Here is a 6,000-nt window from a genome sequence, read left to right on the forward strand (position 1 = left end):
CAGAAGGCCCTTCCTTCTTGCTGCTTGCAACCTCTTCCGTCCATTCTCAAGCCCCTTCTCCTGATTCCTCCCCAGCCCTCTCCGCTCACCTCCCATAGCCCCCGGCTATAGCAGAGCTCCTTGTCCTGTGTCCCAATGCTTGGTGTGTGTGCACCCCGCGCTTCTCTAGGGCAGGGCACATGTTCTAGTCACATCTGCTCCTCACTGATCACTCCTCAACGATTTTGACAAATACAAGAGGTGACTGTGATGTGTTGGGTCATGTCCCAAGCACAGGAACAAACAAGAAAATGAGGTCCATACTCTCAGGGAGGTGGTGTTCTAGGACAAGGAGAGCCAAGACTGCTTTGGGAAGCCCTGCCTGGCTCAGCTTCCCTGTCGGTCATGGGACCCTTGCCCCAAGCCTATAAAACTGAGGCTGACGTACAGGGGTATCTTCCTGCGTCAGCTCCCGCCAGGCCAGCTGGGGCAGGCCGGGCAGCAGGTGTCTGGCGGTCAGCCTGGGCACTGGGGAGTTTCACCAGGGCGCTGCTGGCTCGTGGGTCTAGAGTGGTTGGGCAGGCCAGGCAGAGGCCTGTTGGCTTGCCTGGACCAATCAGCCTGTGCAACACCGTCCTCTGGCCTTCCTTGGCTCTAGGCCACAAAGAAAGTTCAGGAAGCAGGGCCTAGGAACTCTGAGGCAGAGGGAATCCTAGGGGAGGCTCCTGCTGAATGCCACCCTATCCCATCTGAGGTGGCTGGAGTGTGTCCCGGCAAGGGGCAGCCAGAAGGAGGAATTTTCCTTTTTTTTTTTTTTTCTGTATGCCCCCAAATACCATGAAAATAAACACTACATGGGACACCCCCCCCCAAAGACAACACGTAAGGAATTGACTCCTCTAGAACCCTGCTGTCCAGAACCTAGGGTCAAAGCCATGTAGATAATAAACCATAGGCCACTGTGCGTGGTTGGTGCCCAATTCTTCCCGTGGCTCCTTTTCAGGCTCAGTGCCCAGCAGGAAGCTGGACCCAAAAGCGGCTCCCCCTCACCCTGCAGGCCAGTTGCTGGGGCCCAAGTCAGGGAGGCCCAGGTGACTTCCTGCCCCTCCCTTCGCCCCACCTGTTTGTGCTTGAAGCCGTTCAGGGTGGTTCCCCTCCTGCCAACAAGCTCAGCCAGAATGTGTGGTTCCTTCTCTAAAGCTCAATGGATTTATTATTTAATAGCAGAGGGAGGTGTGGCCTTTTTTTTTTTTAATTGCAGGGTTTTATTAGAAATAGGCGTTTTCACTGCTCCTTGCATACCCGGTTGCAACCATGAACCACATGGTACACGTGTGTCCCTCTCTCGGATTTTCAGGGACAAGCCACACACAATTCCAGACTCTGCCCGGGATACTCAGACATGTGTTGCGTCCCGAGTGACACGCAGGCATTTCCAGTGTGTTTCCTCATTATTCCCCAGAATAACCGTCTGGGGTTGGAGCTGTGCCCATTTCCTAGATGTGGGAATCGGGGGCATCTTTGTTCTCCCCGAGGATGCTAAGGTGTGGGACGGTATTGGAACAGCAGCAGGATGAAAGGACTCAATGGAGGTTGACTTGCCACCTTGGGCTTCACTTGGGCACATGACCATAGTCTCCTTCCTCATGCCTGTTTCCTGTTGGAGAAGACTGGCCCTGTCCCACCTGCTCACCTCTTCGCATGAAGGGCCAAAGCAGCTACCTGAGAACAGGTAAGGCTCAACCCAGCTCAGGTGGGATAGTGGAGATCCCAAGGAAGGATGGGGCAAAGGGGGTCTAGGGGGCAGGACGATCCTAGGTCTTGAGCAGACAAAAAACCCTCAACTAGCTCTTCAGCTGGAGAATGGGGACTTTCTGGCCTCTGGGAGGTCTCGGGCACAGGTGTGTGGGACATCCCTGGGCATCCCTAAGAACAGCCTCTGTCCTCCTGTGTTGGTGGTGTGTTTACTTGGGTCTTGCTTGACCACACCCCAGATTCCTTTGAGGGCAATCATCTGTGACTTTCTTCTTATAGCGAAGGCTAAGGAAAATAAACCATGGAAGCTAATGATTCTTAAGGGGAAAACCCATTGCAAACTTCTTTATACTTTTTTTTTTAAGATTTTATTTATTTATTCGACAGAGATAGAGACAGCCAGCGAGAGAGGGAACACAAGGAGGGGGAGTGGAGAGGAAGAAGCAGGCTCATAGCAGAGGAGCCTGATGTGGGGCTCGATCCCATAACGCGGGGATCACGCCCTGAGCCGAAGGCAGATGCTTAACCGCTGTGCCACCCAGGCGCCCCAAACTTCTTTATACTTCTAAAAGCATTTCCAGGAAAAGACTTGGGGCCTCATGGGCCATTTAAACAGAGGCTAGGTGGGAGAGCTGGTGGTGAGTGACAGCTGTCTGCAGAGTGTGTCATGGCTGGCAAAAGAGGTCTGGCCAGGGACCCAGGGTCCAGTGGGGCTGCACAGGCCCAGAGCGCAGGAACTCCAACAGAGAGGCCTGAAGAGTGGGAGATTATACTGCAGCAGGGCTGGATGAGAAAGGGAAGCACAAGGCAGGAGAAACATTCAGCCGGAAGACAGAGGCCAAAAGGCCTTAAAAGGCAGGAAGGGGGATGATGCAAATGTGACCAGACCTGGGAATGACCATGTTAACAAGGGAAAATGCCATGTTGCCATGTTAAGTAAAAGGAGACAGCATGATCTCATATTCATATGCATATTCAAATTACTCTTCATACATATTCATAAGGACTAGAAGGAAATCACCAAAACACTAGAATACTAACGTGGTTATCTCTGAATGGTAGGACTATAGATGTTTCTTCTCTTCTTTCTATTTCTTTCTTTCTTCCTTTTTTTTTTTCCTTTGGTATTTTCTCACCTTTCTATAAGGAGCCTGAAATTATTTTATAGGGAAAAGGGAGAATTATTTTTTCTTTGTGTGTTTTTGTTTTTAAGCTGGTGGATTTTACAGACTCAACTCAGAGCAATATCACGTCAAGGACAGAGACTGTGTCACCAGCATAGCACCTGCATTGTCGCCACAATGAGAGCATCATGAAGAATTTTTTTAAATACGCTTTACATCGCGGAAAAAATTCCAGATGGCACTAAAATGATAATATCCATTTCTAAACATTTATATTCACCGTGCTAGGGCGCCGCTGCTCCTGGGCGAGCCAGTCCGTGTTTTATTTTACACCTTGGGCTCTGATTGCTTGATTATGCACTGTTATTCCCACCAACTCCGAATCTGCTCCCTGCTGGGAGGTGTTAAAAAAAGCCCTTTTTTAGAGAGATAATTGAATCGGCTGAGGGAAGTGGAGTGTTTTATTTTTGGTGGGGACGGTTGGCTATGTTCCATGTATTTCTCTAAATTTTACTTGAAAGATTGTTGCTGTTTGGGGATGGTGGATAGCTTTTCGATTTGCTATTCCGCATTGTTTCTGAGCAAGGTATAGACGCATGGAGCTGATATGCCATTTGCCATGTCTTTATTCAAATCTGGCTGCACGTGTCTGTGTTCAGAAGGGAGCTAGAGCCCGTAGCTGGCTTGTCTGGGGACAAGACATCCTGTGTGATTTTGGAATATTTAAGTCGAGTCTGCACCTTTCCACAAGTCAGAAGGTCCAGGTCTCCGGGCCATCAGCGTGTGCCGGCTCCTTTATATAAGAACGGGGGAGGGCTGGCTGGCTGGTTGTTTTTCTCTGTTATTGATTACAATTATCAATGAACCGAGTGAGCTGATGGGATGTTTGGACAATAGGTAACTTGGCTTTAGTCCTGCTAATAAGACCCAGCCAAGAGAATCTTTGAAGACACTGAGCTCTGAGCAAGCAGACGTTTTCAAATTATTATTATGGTAAAATATACATAACATAAAAATGTCCCACTTTAACCATTTTTAAGTGTACAGCTCAGTGGCACCAAGTACATCCACACTGCTATGTAATCATCTCCACCGTCCATCTCCAGAAGCTTTTCACCTTCCCAAACTGAAACCTTATATCCTCATTAAAGAATAACTCCTCATCCCCTCTACCCCAGCCCCTGGCAACCACGGTTTTACTTTCTGTCTGAATCTGACTACTCTAGGTACCTTACACAAATGGAATCATATAATAGTTGTGCTTTCGTGAATGGCTTCTTTCATCTAGCCTAATGTATCCAAGTTTCCTTCCTTTTTAAGGCTGAATAATATTCCCTGGTACGGATAGACCATACCTTGTTTATCCATTCATTTGTTGACGGACACTTAGCTGGTTGGTTTCCACCCTTCGGCTATTGTGAATAATGCAGGTAGGACCACGGCTGTGCAGAAATATGCTCGTGTCCCCGCTTTCAATTCTTGTGGGTAGAGATCCAGAAGCGTAATTGCTAAGCAAGCACACATTTTAATAGAAACAGAAATGAGGCCAATTGGAAAAGTCCTCTGGCTCCTGATGCTCCGTGTCAGCGACACCTGCCTCCTGGAGGGACCCCAGGAAGTTTAGAAAATGCAGCAGCACCAAACCCGAGATTACGGGTTTGAGCTGGAAGGGTCTTGAGAACTCCAGAGCCCAAAGCTCTCTCTCTGTGGGTGAAGAATCTGCATTGAGTCCAAATCTTGCAGAGACACATTTCCTCTGTTCTGATCCTGAGCTTGGAGCCTTGTCTTGTTGGGGATAAAGAAAAAGGAAACCACAACTCTGGGGTAGGAGTTGCAGGGGGAATTTTCTGCTGGGTCAGGAACTACTTGCTCCCTATGACAAGCTCACTGCATATGCGTATGCTTCTTCTCGGGACAAGCACGGGATTTCAAGAGGCAACACGCAGACTCATTACACCCAAGTGACAGGCAATATAAAGCATGAAAAGGTGCTGTTGGAGATAAGCCGCTGTCCATCAGAGATTTCCTTCACGCGGGCAGACACCAGAGGCTCTGTTCATTAAACAACCGTCCGAAATTCTGATTTGACAACAGCCGTGGGAGATGCCAGAGATGGTTGTAGTGGCCATTTATCATTCTTTCTAGCCGCCCGGCATGGCTGTGGGAGGCTGATGATCATTCTCCCAGCCTCCTTTGAAGCTAGGGCCCTGCCACGTGACTGTATTCCACCAACCAGATGCACGGGTGTCTAGCCAGAGGCTAGAAACAGGAGGGAATACCAAACATATTCACATGGAAGGAGAGTGGCCAACTAATGCCTAGACTGAGAAAATCAAAGGAATTGCTCTTTGTCCCTAGCAGTGATGTCTCCATTAAACCTGTCTTGTAGTGTGCTCGGGGCTTATTCCTGACTGTGTGGACTCCGATCCAGGTTCTTCAGCCTTCCTGGAGATTCTGAGTTACCCACTATCCTTTAATGCATTCCTTTTGTGCTCAAGCCAGTTAGCGTTTGTTTCTGTGGTTACGACTAAGAACCCAGACGGATTCATCAGATTACTGGTTACCAGTTAGAATCAGGTTCAGCTGTGAATATTGGTGACCGTCTCCTCGCCCACCTCCAAATAAGAGAGTCCTAACCAAATCAAAAGTTCATTCCTTTCTCATTTAAAAATCTGGGTAAGCAGTCCTGGTCACAAAGGCCTCAAGGTCCTGGCTCCTTCTAGCTTCCCACTTGGCCATCCCCATAGTGTGACCCCATCCTCGCGGTCCAAGATGGCAGCTGGAACTCCAGCCACCCCATTCATGCTCCAGATTGCAAAATGGAGGAAAGGACAAAGAAGAAGGGGCAAAGAGTTTATAACAGCTATCTTTTAAGGAAAGTTTCTGGAATCTTAAAACTCATTTGCCCTTCTGGAATTCTATAGTGATAATGGTTGCACAACTTTGTGAGTTATATTGAAAAGCACTGAAGTTCCCTTTAAAAGGGTGAGTTTTGTGGCATGTGAATTACATCTCAATTAAGAAAAAGAAAACTCATTGGTCAGAACTCAGACACCTTGCTGCAAGGGAGGCTGGGAAATGTAGGCTTTTTTCTAGCTGGCTGTGCGGCCAGCTAAGAATTGGAACTTTCATTTACTGGGGA

The sequence above is a fragment of the Ursus arctos genome, unplaced genomic scaffold (genome assembly GCF_023065955.2).
Source record: "Ursus arctos isolate Adak ecotype North America unplaced genomic scaffold, UrsArc2.0 scaffold_2, whole genome shotgun sequence".
Lineage (NCBI taxonomy): Eukaryota > Metazoa > Chordata > Mammalia > Carnivora > Ursidae > Ursus > Ursus arctos.